Raw genomic sequence first — 21620 nt, 5'->3', positions numbered from 1 at the left:
TTATCATATGTGGTGGGAATGTAAAAAAGTAAAGAACTTCTGGGAAATGATATATAATGTGATGAAAAAGATGTTGAAATATACATTTTTTTAAAAAAACCATAAGCATTTTTACTTGGTATTATAGGTCAGGACATTAATAGGCAAGATGTTAAATTGTTTTTATATGCAACAACTGCGGCAAGAGTATTGTTAGCCCAGAAATGGAAACAAGAAGAAATTCTGACGAAAGAAGAATGGCAGACGAAATTAATGGACTATGCAGAATTGGACAAAATGACAGGAAGGATTCGAAACCTGCGGGACCAGAGATTTACAGAAGATTGGAAGAAGTATATGAATTATTTGAAGAGCAACTGGAATCAACAAATTACGCTAGTAGGACTACAAGAAGTTTTGTAAGGAGAAATATACAAAGTGTTACAAAGTAGAAAAGGATAGAGATATTGGTTATGAGTCTGAAATGCATACTGAAGATAAGAAATGCATACTGAAAGATTAGAATGGAAAATTTTCAGACAGGATTGATGGAAGTCAAAAAAATTGAATAAGATGTAAAAGTATGTTTAATTACTGTTGAAAATGATATGTTAAAAAACTTATCTATCTATCTATCTATCTATCTATCTATCTATCTATCTATCTATCTATAAAGTTACAAGAAAGGGGATTCCAACTAAATATCAGGAAGAACTTTCTAGCAGTAAGAGCTGTTCTATGGTGTAAGGGACACCCTCGGGAGATTGTGGACTCTCCTTCCTTGAAGGTTTTTAAGCAGCGACTGGATGGCCCTCTGCCATGGATGCTTAAGCATGCATAGCAGGGGGTTGGACTAGATGAACCCCGGGACCCCTTCCAATTCTATGATTCCATGATACCCAAGAAGCAGGAAGTTTGGGGTTAGCATGGCAGCAAATAGGCAGCAAAAGAGATGCAGAGTGACTGGGCAGTCTGGGCAAAATTTTACTCCTCTCATCAAGCGCTATTGTTGCCCCTGCAAAGCAAAATGGGTGAATGTTCAACACAGGAGCAACAGGCCTCGGTCCTGTATACCTGAAGGAGCATCTCCACCCATATTGTTCAGCCCGGACCCTGAGGTCCAGCTCCGAGGGCCTTCTGGCGGTTCCCTCTCTACGAGAAGTGAGGTTACAGGGAACCAGGCAGAGGGCCTTCTCAGTGGTGGCGCCCGCCCTGTTGAACGTGCTCCCAGAAGATGTCAAGGCAATAAACATCTATTTTACTTTTAAGAGACAACTGAAGGAGGCCCTGTTTAGGGAAGCTTTTAATGTTTAATATGGAACAACTGATTGGTTCAAAATTGGGAAAGGAGTACGACAAGGCTGCATTTTGTCTCCCTGCTTATTTAACTTATATGCAGAATTCATCATGCGAAAGGCTGGGCTGGATGAATCCCTAGCCGGAATTAAGATTGCCGGAAGATATGCAGATGACACAACCTTGATGGCAGAAAGTGAGGAGGAATTAAAGAACCTTTTATTGAGGGTGAAAGAGGAGAGTGCAAAATATGGTTTGAAGCTCAACATCAAAAAAACGAAGATCATGGCTACTGGTCCCATCACCTCCTGGCAAATAGAAGGGGAAGAAATGGAGGCAGTGAGAGATTTTACTTTCTTGGGCTCCATGATCACTGCAGATGGTGACAGCAGCCACGAAATTAAAAGACGCCTGCTTCTTGGGAGAAGGGCAATGACAGGCCTAGACAGCATCTTGAGAAGTAGAGACATCACCTTGCCAACAAAGGTCCGTATAGTTAAAGCTATGGTTTTCCCAGTAGTGATGTATGGAAGTGAGAGCTGGACCATAAAGAAGGCTGATCGCCGAAGAATTGATGCTTTTGAATTATGGTGCTGGAGGAGACTCTTGAGAGTCCCATGAACTGCAAGAAGATCAAACCTCTCCATTCTGAAGGAAATCAGCCCTGAGTGCTCACTGGAAGGACAGATTGTGAAGCTGAGGCTCCAGTACTTTGGCCACCTCATGAGAAGAGAAGACTCCTTGGAAAAGACCCTGATGTTGGGAAAGATGGAGGGCACAAGGAGAAGGGGGCGACAGAGGACGAGATGGTTGGATAGTTTTTTCGAGGTTACCAGCATGAGTCTGACCAAGCTGCGGGGGGCAGTGGAAGACAGGAGTGCCTGGCGTTCTCTGGTCCATGGGGTCACGAAGAGTCGGACACGACTAAACGACTAAACAACAACAAGATTATTGTATTTTAATATTCTGTTGGGAGCTGCCCAGAGTGGCTGGGCAAACTCAGCCAGATGGGCGGGGTATAAATAATATATTATTATTATTATTATTATTATTATTATTATTATTATTATTATTAAAAGTATGGCATAGTGTTGGATTAGGGTCTAGGAGGTAAAGGTAAAGGGACCCCTGACCATTAGGTCCAGTCGTGGCCAACTCTGGGGTTGTGGTGCTTATCTCACTTTATTGGCCGAGGGAGCCGGAGTACAGCTTCTGGGTCATGTGGCTAGCATGACTAAGCCACTTCTGGCGAACCAGAGCAACGCACAGAAACACCGTTTACCTTCCCCGCCGGAGCGGTACCTATTTATCTACTTGCACTTTAACGTGCTTTCGAGCTACTAGGTTGGCAGGAGCAGGGACCGAGCAACGGGAGCTCACCCCGTCATGGGGACTCGAACTGCCAACCTTCTGATCGGCAAGTCCTAGGCTCAGTGGTTTAACCCACAGCGCCACCCGTGTCCAGGTTCAAATACCTGCTTAGCTTTGAAGTTCAATGGGTGACCTGGTACCAGTCACTTACTCTCAGCCTAACCTGCCTTGCAGAGTATTTGCAAGGATAAAATGGGGACGAGGACAATTATGTCCCCCCACCTTTGAGTTCCTCAGAGGAAAGAATCACAATAAACAAACACGTAAGTACATAAATAAAAATCACATGACTGATGCAATTGTCACCATCTTCCTGATCATCACGTTCGCCACACATAAGGAGCTTAATGTTTTCTAAGCAGTGTGCAGATATTAAAAGATAAGGAAGTCCCTGAGTTTCTGCTCAGGAAATCATTGGCCTGACACAAAAGGAAAATGGAATGAGGAGGGAAAAGGGGAGAAATTGCAGGAGCGATTCTTCACCAGTCAAGGGATGGGGCATCATCGGTCTCCCTGTAGCACTAAGAAGGTCTAATGGTTATACTTTTTGAAAAAGCAAAAGATTTGTTCCTTTGGGATGCATGCCTAGTACACAGGCTCTTTGCGCCGCTATTTATTTAATTATGTGCTTAAAAATTGACAGGCCTCCTTTCTGTTTGGAGGCCCCTAAGGTGTCTGGCAATAAAAAAAATAACATCAAAAATTAAAATGCAAGGATAAAAAAAGAGAACAGCGTTGACAGGATCACACACACTTAGAGAGAAATATCTATCAGTATAAACCACCAGGGCATCACGAGTCAAAACGCAGGGAAATGACAACAGTCTTCACAGCCTAATGGAAGCACAGAATATACGGAGAAGAAGAAGAAGAAGAAGAGTTTGGATTTGATATCCCGCCTTTCACTCCCCTTCAGAAGTCTCAAAGCGGCTAACATTCTCCTTTCCCTTCCTCCCCCACAACAAACACTCTGTGAGGTGAGTGGGGCTGAGAGACTTCAGAGAAGTGTGACTGGCCCAAGGTCACCCAGCAGCTGCATGTGGAGGAGCGGAGACGCGAACCCGGTTCCCCAGATTAGCAGACTACCGCTCTTAACCACTACACCACACTGGCTCTTGCACTGGTCCTTGCACTGGGCAGAGTGAGGTGTGCAATGGGACCCCAAGTGCAGGAGGGAGCGAGTCAATTGTTGGATCAAAGTCTTAGCTTTCTTAGCCATGCAAGCGAACCGCTTTTGCCTTTGTACAGTGGAACCTCGGTTTTCGAACATAATCTGTTCCAGAAGTCCATTGGACTTCCAAAACGTTTGAAAACTGAGGATCAAAGGTCTGTCGGCAAAGTGAATGGTGGAAATTGAAAAACGCGCCTCAGAAGCCGTTCGACTTCCGAGGCGTGTTTGAAAATGGAAACATTCACTTCCAGGTTTTCAGCGTTCGGCTTCTGAAACGTTCAGCAGCTGAGATGTTTGAAAACCAAGGTTCCACTGCACCCCACTGATTTGAGAATTGAAGATCTGGGGGGGGGGGACAGTACTCCAGATTCAAGTTCTTCATCCTCCCCTGGGATCCAGGACACAGATTTGGTGACTGAGTATGAGAGTTGCTTCTCTGCTGCTTCAAGGAACAGCAAAAGCTTCTGACAAACTAGACACGTGTGACAAAAACACAAGGGCCGTCTAGCCCAACCCCCTGCAATGCAAGAATCTCAGTAAAATACACTTGGAGCCGAGTGTGAATTTCATCCTCTTTATTCAGCTCATAGTAGCAATGAATGAAACTTTCCCTAAAACGTCTAGCTATATATACATTATTTACACAATGGGCCTCACGTGATTGGCTAATTCTGGGCTGCTCCTGTAGGCCAATCAGGTTTCGGATTCACCTCCTCCATAAGCCTGATTGGCTGCTCCTGCAGGCCAATCAGGTTGCTGATTCACTTCATCCAGGAGCCTGATTGGCTGCTCCTGCAGGCCAATCAGGTCACTGATTCACTTCCACCTGGAGCTGGACTGGGTGGCTCCTGCGGACCAATCAGACTGCTGCATTCTGGATCCTACTGTTCTAGGATTCAGCTCAGTACATAACACTCAGCTAAATCATCCACGGCAGACGGCCACCCAACCTCTGCTTAAAAACCTCCAAGGAAGGAGAGTCCGCCACCTTACAGGGGAGTCCATTTCACTACCAAACAGCTCTTCTAGCCGAAAGGTTCTTCTGAATGCTTAGTCAGAATCTCCTCTGCTGAATTTTGGGCCGAGCTAGGGAGGTGGGTTGTGCCATTCCAAGTCTCAAGTGACCAGGAGTGAAAGGTTTCACTTCTTCGAACTGCTCCATGGCAGACGTGGTGTGTGTGTGTGTGTATGTGTGTCTGGTGGCTCAAGATCTGTGGTACCTCCATCCTGGCTCTCCAAAGCCATTACTTTGATTCTGGGATTGAATTGTGAGACCCGTGTCAAGTGCCAGAATAAAGCCGTCCGTTTAACGAATTTCCCGCATTTGTGTGAGTGAGGAGCAAAGACAAAAGGGATAGGAGAGGACAGGCGAGAGGAGACTGCGAGGATATTCCTGGCTAGCAACCGTCTCAAATAAAAACTGATTCAGTTAATTGAGATGTGCCTTCAAGTGCTGCCGCGGTTGGAAACTAGCCAGGATCAAAAGTGAATCTAATTTTCTCGGCAAACGTGCTGATTCTACCCATTGCTGCATTTGCTTCCCAGATACTTCGGTGAAGGAATTGAGCTCAAACTTAACACCAGAGCCAGCTGGCCGGACATGGCGGGTGAAACCATCTCCGTCTCCAAATGCACCTGCGGATAGCACTGCTGCTCCTTCAAAGGGGAAGGTTTGCAAAGTATTCTTTTGAACTATATACATATTGCCTGGAAAGTGACAATGAAAATAGGTTTTATGTGACCTAATGGTGGCCAACAGACCGATACCGATGAGTTGGAAGACTAGAGACAGGATTCCACCTAACCCGCTGTTTGTGGCAGGTTTCCTTCTTACAAACGGTTCTTACTACAGGGACAAAGTTCCCAGGATTTAAAATAAAGAATCATAGAATTCTGGAGTTGAAAGGGACCGTCAAGGATCATCTGGCCCAAACTCTTGCAATGGAGGAATCAAAACCAAATAACCCCCGACAGGCAGTCATCCTGATCCTGACCCTGACCCTGAATGGGGTAACTGTGTCCCTGAAGGACCAGATGCGCAGCCTGGGAGTCATTTTGGACTCATGGAGGCGCAGGTTAATTCTGTGTCCAGAGCAGCTATCTACCAGCTCCTTTCCTGCCCGCAGACTGTCTCGCCAGAGTGGTGCATGCTCTGGTTATCTCCCGCTTGGACTACAGCAATGCGCTCTACGTGGGGCTACCTTTGAAGGTGACCTGGAAACTGCAATTAATCCAGAATGCGGCAGGTAGACTGGTGACTGAGAGCGGCCGCCAGGACCACATAACACCAGTCTTGAAAGACCTACATTGGCTCCCAGTATGTTTCCGAGCACAATTCAAAGTGTTGGTGCTGACCTTAAAGCCCTAAACGGCCTTGGTCCAGTATACCTGAAGGAGGTATACACTGAGGCCCAGCTCCAAGGGTCTTCTGGCGGTTCCCTTGCTGCGAGAAGTGAGGTTACAGTGAACCAGATTGAGGGCCTTCTCGGTGGTGGCGCCCTCCCTGTTGAATGTGCTCCCAGCAGATGTCAAGGCAATAAACAACTACAGTGGTACCTCGGGTTAAGTACTTAATTTGTTCCGGAGGTCTGTTCTTAACCTGAAACTGTTCTTAACCTGAAGCACCATGTTAGCTAATGGGGCCTCCTGCTGCCACCGCGCCGCCAGAGCACGATTTCTGTTCTCATCCTGAATCAAAGTTCTTAACCTGCAGCACTACTTCTGAGTTAGTGGAGTCTGTAACCTGAAGTGTATGTGGTACCTGAGGTACCACTGTATTTTACTTTTAAAAGACAACTGACGGCAGCCCTGTTTAGGGAAGTTTTTAATGTCTGATGCTGTATTGTTTTTAATATTCGGTTGGAAGGCGCCAAGAGTGGCTGGGGAAACTCAGCCAGATGGGCGGGGTATAAATAATTAATTCTTATTCTTATTCTTATCCTTATCTTTATTCTTATTTTATATCCAACCTCTGCTTAAAAACCTCCAGCACAAACCTGATGAAGACGCAGAGAAAACCCTCTCTACATAAAATGGCCCCAAGCTTTTCAACCGCTCTTTGTCAAACCCTCCCCTGCTACAACTTTCCTCTTAGGCAGTGGGAAAAATGGGGAAATGCCCTGCTTCTCTCCTGAAGCAGAATCCCACCAGAACCTTGGGAATGTGTGTTTTTGGGCACCCCGTGACAATCTGTCCCAGCTGGAGGGGCGGCTAAGGTTTCAGGGGAGATCTCGGTTTGAGATTAAGTGTGGATTTGGTTCCCTGCGGTTGGAGACTGAAACTGCGGCTGCAGAAAGGAAAACTGTATCTGATTGTTAGCCCTGTTCCCCTTAGACTGGATGTCTCAGTAACGCAGATACTTAGCCTGTGTTGAGGTCATGCATTTACTTCCAAAGAAAATGAAAATGGGGGGGGGGGCTCACTCTATGGGGAGGCAGCTGGGGGGGATTAGAACAATGCTGAAAAGGTCACCTCTGGGGATTTGGGCAAGATATGCAGCAAGTAACTGATGCCAGAGAGTGTTTTGATTGTTCTGTGCTCTCGTCATTTGCGACTTGTAAAATGTCCATCATTGTGACAAGCCGTTTGTGTCTCTGTGTGTGGAGGGAGTGGGTGGGTTGGAGAAGCCCATCAGAAGTGGGAATGGGAGCAGAAATTGCCGCAATTTGCAGGCTCGACAGAAGCCAGGAATGGAAACCTCGCAAGTGAATACGAGTGGTCTTTGCTAATGTCTGCAAACATTATAATTGCGACATTTTCCGCATTTGTTTTGTTGAAATTGAAGACGGCGTGTGACACATAATGGATGACGTTAGGCGACATTTTTCCATCTTCGCCGTATCAAGCAGTTGGTCCCTTACCTTTCTAGCCCTGATCTGGCCACAGGGATCCATGCGACGGTCACCTCCAGGCTTGATTACTGTAACTCGCTCTACGTGGGGCTGCCCTTGAAGCTGACCCAGAAACTCCAATGGGTACAGAATGCCGCGGCCAGGCTTCTTATGGGGTCTTCGCCGCGTGATCACATTCATCCAGTCCTTTACCAGCTGCACTGGCTTCCAGTGGAGTACAGGGTCAGGTTTAAGGTGCTGGTTTTGACCTTTAAAGCCCTATGTGGCCTAGGACCCTCGTACCTATGGGACCGCCTCTCCTGGTATGCCCTGCAGAGGACCTTACGGTCCATAAATAACAACATTTTGGAGGTCCCAGGCTTCAAGGAGGTTAGATTGGCCTCAACCAGGGCCAAGGCGTTTTCAGCACTGGCCCTGACCTGGTGGAACGCTCTGTCACGGGAGACCATGGCCCTGCAGGAATTTACATCTTTCTGCAGGGCCTGCAAGACAGAGTTGTTCTGCCTGGCCTTTGGTCTGGACTCAGTCTGACCCCCCCTTTCTTCTTCTTTTTGATGGAACCCCTTATATGGGATTCTGCATATAAATTTTACCTCGGCCCTTTTGCTGGCCCATGTAGGACCAGCATGGATAGCTGGCCCTGGTGAATATTTGATGTTTCCTCCCCTTGTGGTCTTGATTTATGGGCTACCAGTAAAACGAGACTGCATTTTAAGCTGTATTTTAATGAATTGCTGTTTTTTAACTGTATTTTATATTTGGTGTTAGCCACCCTGAGCCCGGGGATATAATTATACCCTGGAGGGCGGGGTATAAATTATTATTATTATTATTATTATTATTATTATTATTATTATTATTGCCATAGTCAATGGTGAGGTGAACAATGAGGAAGCCAGGCAGTGGTGGAATGGAAACAGTGCTGGTTGCGGTGAACACTGATTGTGATTATGGGACAAAAATGGCTGCCTCCTTACATCCCCAGGAGAGAGTGAGTCAGAGACTGAGACAGAGAGAAATGGAATGTCCTTGCCCTTCAAAAAGCCAGAGATAGCACGGCAAAGGAAGAAAGCCAAGTATCATGTGCCCTGAGACATTCCTGGGGTACCAGGTATGGACTGACTGGTGGAGATGGATGAGGAGAGTGAAATGGGGGCAGGGCAGGCTGAGACTGGGGAAAAGAGGGTGGAGAAAATAGGCATTTTTCACTCCCAGGATATGTATGCTCTGGAAGGGGAAGCAGGATTCCCCCGTCCTCTCTCCCCTCCTGGGGAGAGAAGAACTTTAGTGGAATCTGGGAGGACAACAACCAACCACCGGTGGTGGAGGAACCAGAGTCAGAAGGGGAGTGCACAACCTGGTGACCCAGGACCCAGAACATAGCCACTGTCCCTGTTGCAGTGTGCATCTGCATACTTGACATTCTTGCAAGGCACTAGAGTCTTGTGAATAAGCTCACCTTGCCTTTCCTTGTGTGATGGCTCGGACTCGGAGCCAGAGGAGTCTCAGTCCGCACCGGATCCTTTGCCTCAGGCGGCAGCTGAACCAAGTCTGGGGCCTGATTCTGAAGAGCCCTAGTCTGCACAGATTCCCCTGCAACAAACACCAGCTGGGCCGAGTCAGGGGCCTAAGCCTGCCCTGGCTCCAGATGCGTGGATGACCTCGTTGCCTTCAGCAGGGCCATCACTTACAGCTGCTCCACTACCAGTTGGGTCAGGGGAGGCTGAGGCGGCCTCTGGGTCTAGTAACCCACCGACGTCTCTCGAGCTGCAGAGACTGAGGTCTGAGAGAAGGAGAGACCTGAGTAGTCGCAGGAGGAGTGCTCACCTTTGGGCGAGACAGGGAGGTGAGTCACCGGGGGATCAGGACCGGCCACTACCCCAACAAAGATAAAAGGCTGCTGGACCGTGTCTCAGGTTGCAGGAGCAACGTTGCTGTTTGCTAGTACCTGCCTGTGATCCTGTGCCTGACCTAGCCTGGTTTCCTGCCTTGGCCCTGTCAGACTGACTCCTCGCGAAACCCTTGGATTCGGGACCGGACCTGGACCACGTTACTCAGGTTACCCCCAGGCCCAGCACATCTTGAAAAGCTTGGCAGGTTGGTGTGTCAACTCATTGGGACAACTCCATTGACTTGTTTGTCCTGATCTTGGATTCCTTCAACTTGGGACGCTGCACCGAGTCTGAGCTCTGACTCACTTCCTGTTGCTGAGCCTGTAGTCTTTACTTGCCTCAATAAAGATTACTCTCTTACTCTTGAGTAAGAGCCTTGGTCGTCATGGTCTGAGTGGGGGCCAGGACACCCACGTAGAACCACTTCTGAAGTCAAGTGGTTGTGTTGGTTTGCAAGGTGAATCCTGCTGCAAAATTGCACACTGGAGCACCATTGGCACTAATTAGGATGCTGGATCCGTGCGTGGTCCCTGCTTAAACCATCCTACACAAAAGCAGCAGGGGTACGGAGGCAGCCCAGGTGAAGTAATTGCACGTGTGTTTGCCACTCGACGTTCCAGCAATAGACTCCTTTCCCCCCCTCTCCCTTTTGAAAGAAAGGTAAGCTGTCTTTGCATTAAGTATGTAAATTAAAAAAACATCTTGGAAAGAAGAACTAAAGGCAGCCAGAGAAATAGAAAAGGGACGAGATTGATTATGTGCATATTTTAAGCTGCTTGTTTCTCTGCATAAAAGAATTACAAAAGAAGCAGAAAATGTAGCACGGACAACATTCCAAGAATTTAATAAATGGAAATATTTCTCTATCCTCTCCTTTTGTTATTAAATTATAGATTAAAATAGGGAGCCTGAGCAAATATAGACACATATATCTCTTTGTGTTGGAGCTTATGCGGCGTCAAACAGTTTAAAAAAACCCTTGAAAGTGGCTAACAAATGGACTTGAGATCCTTTCTCGTTTATCTTTTCTTTAAAAAAAAAATCAAATCAAAGTTGCAAAATGCCTGCACTTAAGTAGGACATGGTATGCTCCAGATGTGGTTTGATGATAACTCTTATCACATCTCTGGCCTGTGAATACACTGGCTGGGGCTGATGGGAGCTGGAGTTCAGAACAGCTGGATAGCTACAGGTAAAGGGACGTTGATTGACATAATCGTGTTTACAAGGAGAAGTCACCAGAAGGTGACCATTTCTGTAGTTCTTCTGGTGGAAGTGGTGGCTGGTGCCCATTGGGATTGAAAGGGCAAACGCTCAACAGTGGGTGAACCCAATGCCAAGCAGATCCAACTCACTGTAGTTTTGTTCCCATTATACGACTGGAAAGTGCCCCCCAAACAATCTTGGGAAGTGTGGTTTGTTGAGGATGCTGTTGATAGGAGACCCCATTCCCCTCATAGAACTAAAATTCCCAGAGTTCCCTGTGCAGAGGAATTGATTGCTAAGTCACTCTGGGAATTGTAGCTCAAGGCAATTTGCAGCCCGAGGCCAAGTTGGCACCTCCTGCCATTTGATGTACAAAAGCAACCAGCCTGGCAGAATGCCTCTTACTTTGCCACTGGTAATGGAGCAGAAGAGGACGCTGCCCCTGAGGTCAGGAGCCTAGCCTAAGGGGCACACACGGCCCTGTCCACCCACCTGCCTTTCAGCATTGGCCGCCTGAGGCAGCTGCTTCACCCTGCCTCATGGTAGCGCCAGCCACGGACCTCCTGGATTGGTTTGGGAGGAAGAGGGCAGGCAGGTGGGAGCTGGCTGACGACAGACAGTAGCTCAGGCATCCTGAAACTCAGCCCTCCAGATATTTTTGGGACTACAACTCCCGTCATCCCTAGCTAACAGGACCAGTGGTCAGGGATGATGGGAATTGTAGTCCCAAAATATCTGGAGGGCCGAGTTTCAGGATGCCTGCTGTAGCTGGTGAGGCAGGACCCCAAAATGCCACTGCGGCATTCAGCACAGTGAGGAAGGAGAGAAATGGAGACCTCTTTCCAGGGCTTCCTTGTCTCCTCTTCTCCTTGAGCTCTACCTCTCAAATCAGAACCAGTGAAGGGCGTGAAGGTCCTGTGGGAGTGTCTGGAGGCGGTTGGAGGATGGATGGCAGCTAACAGATTGAGGTTGAATTCTGAGAAGATGGAAGTATTGTATTTGGGGGACAGTCTGCAGGCAGGTATGGAGGACTCTCTGGTCCTGATTGTGGTAACTGTGCCCCTGAAGGACCAGGTACGCAGCCTGGGAGTCATTTTGGACTCGCAGCTGTCCATGGAGGTGCAGGTCAATTCTGTGTCCAGAGCAGCTATCTACCAGCTCCATCTGGTACACAGGCTGAGACCCTACCTGCCTGCAGACTGTCTCACCAGAGTGGTGCATGTTCTGGTTATCTCCCGCTTGGACTACTGTAATGCACTCTACGTGGGGCTACCTTTGAAGGTGACCTGGAAACTACAACTAATCCAGAATGCGGCAGCTAGACTGGTGACTGGGAGCGGCCACCGAGACCACATAACACCGGTCTTGAAAGACCTACATTGGCTCCCAGTATGTTTCCAAGCACAATTCAAAGTGTTGGTGCTGACCTTAAAGCCCTAAACGGCCTCGGTCCAGTATATCTGAAGGAGCGTCTCCACCCCCATCGTTCTACCCGGACACCGAGGTCCAGCTCTGAGGGCCTTCTGGTGGTTCCATCACTGGGAGAAGCCAAGTTACAGGGAACCAGGCAGAGGGCCTTCTCGGTAGTGGCACCCGGCCTGTGGAAAGCCCTCCCACCAGATGTCAAGGAAATAAACCTGACTGTTAGAAGACATCTGAAGGCAGCCCCTTTTAGGGAAGCTTTTAATGTTTGATGCATTACTGAATTTTAATATTTTGTTGGAAGCTGCCTAGAGTGGCTGGGGAAGTCCAGCCAGATGGGCGGGGATCCAGTGCAACTGGATCACTGGTCTATTCAGTGCGCCTGAAAGCCTTGTCATGCATGCCCTAATGGGGCAACCTCCACTGCCCTTATGGGATGCTCTGTTCCTGCAAATCCATTCACACATGATGAGACAAGAGCTTTTCCTACTTTTAAGCAAACTGGGCCTTCTCAATAGCAGTGTCTCTATTTCACTATAAGGGGACATGTTCTTAAGACTTGAGTAGTCACAAAAAGAATTACGGGGACATCTCACTTTACGGAGACAGATTCCTATTTGTTCAGTTAAAAGATGCCCGTGGAAACTCAGTCTCGGAAAAATAAACATCTAGTTCTATTGCTTTAGGATGGGAAGGGGGGAACTAGAGAGAAAAGTGAGAGTTTTGGGAAAGGCAAAGGGATTAGACGAAAGGGAAAAGGTTGCAGTTAAAACCATGAAGATGAAACTTCAGGGGCTTCTGGGAAATCTGTTCATTGAGCATTCATCCTGCTCTGATCTTTGAGTGGGCTGTCGGACCCTGCCCCAGGTTGCGGGAGCAATGTTGCTGTTTGCTAGAACCTGCCTGAGATCCTGTACCTGTCCTTGCCTGGTTTCCTGCCTCGTGTCCTGCTTTGGCCCTGTTGGACTGACTCCTCGCAGAACCCTTGGATTCAGGACCGGACCTGGACCACGTTGCTCAGGTTACCCCCGGGTCCAGCACACCTGAAGGAAGCAGGTGCCCACACAGCTCTGATCTCAGCAGAAGAGGGAGGAGAGGCGTTTGGGGACTATTTAGAAGAGCTTCTGATCTGAAGGGCTTCCAGAGAACAGTCCTCTGTTCGAAGGTCTCCTCTGGTCTGAAGGACAGGTCTGGCTGAAGAACGTAAGAGCCTGCTGGGTCAGGACAAAGGTGGCCCATCTTTTCCAGCCTCCTGTTCTCACAGTGGCTGACCAGTTGCGCCAAGGGGAAGCCAACTAACAGGATCCAAGCACAGAAGCCCTCTCCCATCCTAAGGTTTCCAGTAGCCAGTATTCAGAAGCATTGCTGCCTCCATCTTTTGTAAAGACTGTGGAGAGAATAACTGGGTGCACTCTTCCCACCTTGGATCAAATCTATGCTTCCAGGTGCCATAAGAAAGCTGCAGAGATAGCGCAGGATAGTGCGCACCCCGGAAATGATCTCTTTCAGCTTCTGCCTTCTGGAAGAAGGTCCAGGGTTATAAAGACTAGGACTAGCCACCTGAGAAACAGTTTCTATCCAAATGCGATTTTGGTTTTAAACGCAGTGTAAGGTAGTCTCTATGGGAGTATATTGTATTTAATTATGGGGTATCAGAGTTTTTAGGGGGGCTAACCAGGCTGGGATAGTTGGGATAGCAGGCTTGCTGGTTTCTGAATGTCTGATGTAGATTTTCAATTTCGTTGTTCTATATGGTACAATGACAATAAAGATTATTGTATCGTATCATATCTGTGGTGGCAGAGCATGGCACTTGTGGCTAACAGCCATTGGCCACCTTTCCCTCAATGCATTTCTCTAACACTCTTTCAAAGATGACTAAGATGGCGTGGCAGCCATCAGTACCTCCTTAAACATTAACCATCAAAATTGTGAGCTTGAGGGGCCTCGAGGTTGCCCATGAATGGTTAGCGGCACCTGATCAGAAGTCCGAGCAAGCACAGATGTCCACCTGGTGTCTTCCCTGAACTGCATTTTTAAAAAATTTAAATTATAGCAATTCTTTCCAAATTTGCATCTATTACATGTAAATCCCCACCTGTCCATTGTAATCAAATGGAAGCCATCTATTTATTTGGCTAACTGTCCTAGAAAATATGGTTCTGTGTTGTTGTTTTTAAGAAACAACTAGTGGCAATTTCTAAGCATCGAAATTTGGTGCCCACGACCAGATTCAGCAGTGAATTCACTGGCCGTAGACACAGAAAGCAAATATATGGGTGGGGGAAGGAGAACCCCCGCATCCCTGAAATCGTTGCCTCTTGTTCACCTGGCACTGAAAAAATACGTACCCCCTGTTCTCACATGGAAAGTAAGAAGAATTCTGTCTTGTTTTCTTTCTTCCTGGTTTTCGGCGAGGTTCTCCTTTGCAGGCAAAATGTTTTGCCCTCTTGCACATCATTAAAAAGGGGAAGGGGAGGTTCACTGGCCCCCAGACAAGAGAGAGGCCAGAGGTATTTATTCCATCTCCCAGGAGGAGAGACCAGCTGCCCCCTCCATCGCCACTGAAGTTTGGAATACCTCATACAGGGGGTCAATGAGGAGATGGAAAAGCAAAGCAGGCAGGGGGAGATGGAGGGAAGGAAAACAAAACAAAGACGTCTGCCAAGCTCAGGCCACCAAATCACTCAAAAGAAAGCTCAGCTGTTCTGTCAGCCGCTTCCATAAGGAGTGGTAAGTGCTGCTGCCAGAAGAGGCTCCCACTGAGGGTGAGCCATTACTGATTTCCCGCAAAATGGACATCAAGGAAATGGGCAGGATCAGAGAAGGGGGTCTGTATTAAGGGGGTCCTGGGTCTCAACCTCGGGAAGTGAGAATCCATCCATTTCGGTCTCTCTGTTTCTCATTTTATAAGTCTAAAATTCATTTCGGTTTGTGATTTTATTCAAAAAAAGGCTCTTATTTTTACCTATATGCAGCCTTGAGTCACTATGAAGGAAAATGGAGAGGTATAAATAATATATATATATAATAACACACAGTTCTCCCCCTCTTTGTTTCATCCTCACAACAACCCTGTGAGGGAAATTAGGCTGGGAGGCATTGACTGGCCAAAGTCGCCCAGCGAGCTTCATGGTCGAGCCAGGATTCGAACCCTGGTCTCCCAGGTCATTGCCCGACACTCTAACCACCACATCAAACTGGCTTTCGATATATATACACTGGCATGCAGCTTTGCACAAAAGTGCAAAGTGATTCCCACCAATATTCAGCATGTTTTAATTTCCCTAAGACATGCATTTTTTAAAATGCCCACTTTATCCCAGTGCATGCATTTTTTTCTAGGAGTTACTCAGCTGGGTAACTGCAGCAACAAATTTGGAGCGGTGTGAATTTTGAACGAAGGATACATTTTGGCTCACATGCCATTTGAGAAAGTGAAAAGCAGGTGGGTTCACTGGACTGAATTTCTTCCCACATCCCTAATCTTCCATTGCCCCACCCATAGCAGAGACCCCCTCTGCACAGGATAGGCCACCCACTGCCAGTCGGAAAGATGATATTTTCTACCGGCTAAACTGCTGCTCCCCACTCCCTGAAGACCCCAGCAACAACCTCTGGGCAGGAGAGATGGTGATTTTACTATGTGGTCCTCTCAACAACCCTGTGAGGTTTGCTAGCTGGTCCAAAGATGCATGCTACCTCTATATCCTGGGCTCTCCAGCCCAAGTTCACTCTGCTGTCTTCCACTTGGCTCTTGATGGATGTTTGAGCTGGCAGATTAAAGACACTTTTCGTAACGAAGCTGCCAAAACTTGTAAATAATTAGACAGTCAGGATGACAAATCAAGCCTCCCTGTAATTCCTGGGTGTATAATGAGCCCTGATGCGCTGAAATGTTCATAAATGAATGTGAAGTTTAGTATGAGTTAGTCTCTGCACCTTTATCTCCTCTACCTCTGCAGTCGTAAGGATGTTGGAAGCAGCCTTGGACCAGGCCAGACTCTTCCACCCCTGTAATGTCTACTCTGACTGTCAGCAGCTCTCCAGGGTCTCTGGCAGGCAGAGATCTTTCCCATCGGGTGCAGCACCAGAAATCCTTTCAAACAGAGGTGTCAGGGAGGTGTAAAGGCTCCAGTTGCTGGGAATCACAATCTGCTATTGCACAAAAGTCGTACTTGTGGCTTCCCATAAAGAGCATCTCATTGGCTACTCCCAGGCCACATCCCTCACTGACGCTGCTTCACCCCCCCAAGTGTTTCTGTCTGGAATGAACCCGTCCTTGAACCCCGACACTGCCTCTTGCTTGACCGAATGTGGAATGGATGGGCAAACTAGCCAGCTGTAGAAAAGGATGATGTATCTCTCTTGCTCCACCTGTTTTTGCCCCTTGACCTGCCCCCTCACATGGCCCTCAGGAGGTAACCCAGAAGGGAATGGGCTGCCCAAGTTTCCCCATCCCTGCTCTAAGGGGATAGGGGTTTATTACTGCGGTGCCACTGCAGAGAAGACCCTGCATCAAGTCTCTATCAAACAAACTGCACTCATCAATGCAACTGAAAGCCGGGGTCTCCCATTCTCTGCTGAACTTAGGGTGTTCAAAGAGGAGCGCCATTCACTGCCAAGGTCCCCACTCAAGCCAGATTCCCCAGTGGGTTTAAATGTGTGTCATTTAACCGGCACATCAGATCCTAGATGCCTTTTGGCGATGCAAACAGCCTGGTTGAGTTCACAGCCCAAGAAGCTCTGACATTGTGCTGAGAAACTTGACCACACGCCACCAACCGCAGGGAAAATGTTCCAGCGAAAGATGGATCTCAGATTGAAGGAGGCTCTTGGCTTTCCTCCTTGCTTGGAGGACGGGGCTGAGCAGAGAAGACCCACCAGGGGGTCTTTATGACATAAATCTTGACAATTCCGTGGGTCTGGGCCATTTAAAACCTCGCCTTGCCAAGACTGCTCCTCGGGGGGCTGTGGGATGTGAAAGATGAGCGGGAACCAAACCCTGAGAAGTACCGAGACACCGGGAACACTTTCCCAACATCAATAAGTGGGCTTCAAAGCACTGGCGATTCAGCGGGCCTCCTTCTGACGCACGCATCCATGCCGGGGTGTAAAAGGATACCGCCGGAGTCCTGTCGGAACGGCCCAAATGGCGCAGGTACCGCTAAGCCAGACGTTTTTGTCAGCGGGCCTCGATAAATCAAGGATAAAATACAACTGTTTTTACAGCATCGCTCACACAGCCTGCGTCCCGGAAGGCTTTTAGAAAGATGAATTATACAGTTACAGGGTTATGGTATGTAACAAACGACAGCCCAGGGAGAGAGAGGAGCGATGGAGAGGAAAAGAGTTTCTTTTCTTTCTTTTTTTCCTAAAGGGGTCTGGGAAGGGACATAAAACAAGGAGGGGCACGAGGAAAAGGAATTATTTGTGGAGAGGAGAAAAGCACTACAGAAGAAATGTCAACAACAACGACAACACCATTTTTAAAAGGCGCTTCTTCTGAATCCTCAAAGCACTACCTATGACAGAAAATGTTCTGGAGTAGCTAAGAGGTCGGACGCAGGTGGCGCTGTGGGTTAAAGCCTCAGCGCCTAGGACTTGCCGATCGAAAGGTCGGCGGTTCGAATCCCTGCGGCGGGGTGCGCTCCCGCTGCTCAGTCCCAGCGCCTGCCAACCTAGCAGCTCGAAAGCACCTCCGGGTGCAAGTAGATAAATAGGGACCGCTTACCAGCGGGAAGGTAAACGGCGTTTCCGTGTGCGGCTCTGGCTCTGGCCAGAGCAGCGATGTCACGCTGGCCACGTGACCCGGAAGTGTCTCCGGACAGCGCTGGCCCCTGGCCTCTTAAGTGAGATGGGCGCACAACCCCAGAGTCTGTCAAGACTGGCCCGTACGGGCAGGGGTACCTTTACCTTTTTAGCTAAGAGGTGGAACTCACATTGATGGCCACCATCCTAGATGGCTTTAGATCAGAGGTCAGCAAACTTTTTCAGCAGGGGGCCGGTCCACTGTCCCTCAGACCTTGTGGGGGGCCGGACTATATTTTTTTGGGGGAAATGAATGAATTTCTATGCCCCACAAATAACCCAGAGATGCATTTTAAATAAAAGCACACATTCTACTCATGTAAAAACCACCAGGCAGGCCCCACCAATAACCCAGAGATGCATTTTAAATAAAAGGACACATTCTACTCATGTAAAAACACACTGATTCCTGGACTGTCCACGGGCCAGATTGAGAAGGCAATTGGGCCGCACCTGGCCCCCGGGTCTTAGTTTGCCTATCCTTGCTTTAGATGGATTATAAAAAATCACAGAGGAGAGGGCTATCGATGGCTACTAGCTATGGTGGTCCTTCTCTGCCTTCACAGCTGGAGGCAGCAATACTCCTGAATACCCACTGCTAGAAGCCACAGGAAGGGAGAGTGTCCTTGTGACTGAATTCTGCCTGTGGGTTTCCCAAAGGCGTCTCGTTGGGAACAGGATGCTAGATAAATGGGCCACCGGCCTGATCCAGCAGGCTCTTCTTATGTCATAAGGACTAGAACGGTTTGAACTGGAATATTTCACAGGCCTGTTAAGTATAATTGTTTAATTCACACTGAAATGGAGACTGCCTGTGTGTATTGCTGAAAGGGTTAAACCAGAAAATCCCCTTGAAGCTAAAGAAGAGCAAGAAGAGCTCTCTAAGCAGGTTGATAATTAACTGTTATTGTTCTCTGATAGTTTAGCACTGGCTATTGAACTGCAAATCGCCATCTTGGGGACTTGGTCTTTGGGTCTTTTGTTCCCAGGCTCTGTTGGAGAAGGCTGTGAAAATAACTAACCCCAAGGAGCTCAACAGCCTGAGGCTGCAATGAAGGCTAATGGAACCTGTGGAAGACAGAGAGCTCTGTTTATCAGCTCTGATTATAAGTTATTTTATTTTTAAGAAGACGAACCTGGATGTGTCTTTGATAGTTTTGTACCTGTTTTGAAGAAGGTTCTGCAAGTAAAGTTCTGAATAATACTTACAGGTCTGGAAAAAGTTTTATTCCAAAAGGAGTCAGTTTTTGTGCATCCAGTTGCTTCATGCTGTGAAATATTAATATCTGCGCTAAGGTCTACATATGAGATGCTGCTATGTATTGAGCCAGGGACATTTTGCATGCAAAGTTGGTGCTCTCTCACTGAGCTATGGCCCTTCCTCAATGGAGAGAGCAGGAACGTGTTCCCTGGACTCATCCCTCCACCGTGTAACTCTGGCTGATCCTGCAGACCTTGACTTGCCAAGAGCTGAAATTGTCCAGCAGGAAACCTTTCCTACTGATAGAGGTTCCCCATGTGGTCTAGAAATTTTCCCGGGATGTAAATCACGCAGACCATTTATTTATTTGACAAACTTGTGAGATCATTTTTCAAGAAAAATAAATCTTCCCGATGAAATACACACTTTGGGGGAAAAAAAGAGGAAAATCAGATTAACACCAGCTGAAAAGCACCATTTCACACCAGAATGCAACTTAAAAACAACACAAAAGTTGCAATAGCTCAGCATAAACATAACTATACCAAAATCAAAACTTAGCACTACAGATCAGATCAGCCACTGACAGTTAACAAAAGAAGATGGGTCTTCAAGGCCCATTTGAAAGTACCAATGGATGGCACTCACCTAACATCACATGAAATTGAGTTCCATGAGTGTGGGGCTGCCAACAAGCCAATTTCTATGCAGTCACCAGCCTGGTTGCCTTATCAGGTGGGCATTTAACATAAGAACATAAGACAAGTCTGCTCGATCAGAACCCACCCCTCCCCTCTTGCGTGATGGTAATTGTTTGGGGGGGAAAGGATGAGGGGCTGCTCATCAGATTTGCAGATGACACTAAACTGAGAGGGATAGCTAATGCCACACAGAAGATGGAATCAGAATTCAATATGACTTTTAGAGATTGGAGACCTGGGCCCAAACAAACAAAATGAATTTCAAGAAGGGCAAATGTCAGGTTCTGCACTTAGGCAGGAAGAAACAGCTGCACGAATATAAGATGGGGGATACCTGGCTTACCACTCTATTCTGCCTTTGGCTGGACAGTGTTCTCGTAGCTACCAGCGTGAGTTTGACCAAACTATGGGAGGCAGTGGAAGACAGGAGTGCCTGGCATGCTCTGGTCCATGAAGAGTCAGACATGAGTAAATGACTAAACAACAACAACATTCTGCCTTAGTCAGGCCACACTTGGAATACTGTGTCCAATTCTGTGTGCCACAATTTAATAAGGATGTTGACAAGCTGGAACGTGTGCAGATGAGGGCAACCAAGATGACCCAGGGTCTGGAAACCACAATTTGAGAACCTGGAATGTCTGCAGCTGGAACATGTGTAGGTGATCAAGATGATCAAAGGTCTGGAAACCAAGCCTTTAGAGGAATGGTTGAGGGAGTTGAGTATGTTTGGCTTGGAAAAGAGGAGACTGGGAGGTGATGGGATAGCTACCTTCAAATATTTTAAGGGTTGTCACATGGAAGATGGAGCAAGCTGGTTTTCTGCTGTTCTAGAAGGGAGGATGCAAACCAATGGATTCAAATAACAAGAAAGGAGATTCTGACGAAACAGTAGGGAGACCTTTCTGATGGTAAGAGCTTTTCAACAGTGGAACAGACTACCTGAGAAGGTGGTGAACTCTCCTTCAATGGAGGTTTTTAAACCAAGTTTGTATGGCCATCTGCCAAGATGTGCTTCCTGCATTGTAAGAGATTGCGCTAGTTGATCTTTCAGGATCCCTTCCACGTCTCCAATTTTTTGATTCTGTAAGGATGCCTGAATCGGGCTTTTGCTTTTTCCTATTTTGTGGAAGCAGCAAGAAAGCAAAGGAAGATGATAAAAGCCTCAGAAGAATTGCCCAGCAGGTACAGCTGAGGAGGAAGCAGAGAAAGCCAGCTGTCAGAGGAAAATGCCGAGGCTGGCCGCTATGCGTCTTTCGCCATGGAAATTAGCAGCCTCTGCTACCTGTATAGATGCTAATTTGAGCTGGTACAAAACACATCGCAGCAAATCCATCCCTGCTTTCCCCCACCGCAACCCTGAGAAGCAAAGAGTAAACAAGAGCTGATCTCTCAATCCCTTCTCGTGGCACACAAGTCTTTATTATGGGAGAAAGGAGAGCAGTTTGTTGTTTTAAAAAGCGTATTATAATTGGACACGGCAATGTCAGGGGCACAAATTAAATGTAATAGGAAATGAAAATAAAGAGAGGAGGGTTTGCAAACAAGGCTTCTGCTGCTGCTATTAAGAGGCGGGCCGTGATATATGTCAGAGCATCTGTCTGCCTTAGGGAGACCTGAGGGCAGAACGACACGTTACCAAGGACACAGAATTGGAGACCTGAGGTGGGTCTCCCCAATTTCACGCTCTCCAAATTTCAGCTCATGCTGTGCCTTCTT

At 47.5% G+C, this 21620-nt stretch overlaps 1 protein-coding gene and 2 long non-coding RNA genes across 4 annotated transcripts in view; 1 reads left to right on the top strand and 2 right to left on the bottom strand.

The window, feature by feature from the left end:
- The window catches only part of LOC307224476, a 516482-nt gene that overhangs the window by 23595 nt on the left and 471267 nt on the right, over positions 1 to 21620 (top strand). The window lies entirely within an intron of this gene.
- Positions 1 to 21620, bottom strand: part of GFRA4 (GDNF family receptor alpha 4) — a 147069-nt gene that overhangs the window by 118714 nt on the left and 6735 nt on the right. The gene's annotated exons all lie outside the window — the stretch shown is intronic.
- LOC307223822 lies at positions 4378 to 4728 on the bottom strand. The gene is made up of 2 exons (XR_013842286.1): positions 4583 to 4728; positions 4378 to 4527 (listed from the first exon to the last, which is right to left on the bottom strand). It is a non-coding gene; the product is annotated as an uncharacterized lncRNA (long non-coding RNA).

The sequence above is a fragment of the Podarcis cretensis genome, assembly GCF_951804945.1.
Source record: "Podarcis cretensis genome assembly, chromosome: 9".
Lineage (NCBI taxonomy): Eukaryota > Metazoa > Chordata > Lepidosauria > Squamata > Lacertidae > Podarcis > Podarcis cretensis.
Note: the sequence above shows the minus strand (reverse complement) of the source record. Positions and strands in the feature narration are given on the sequence as shown.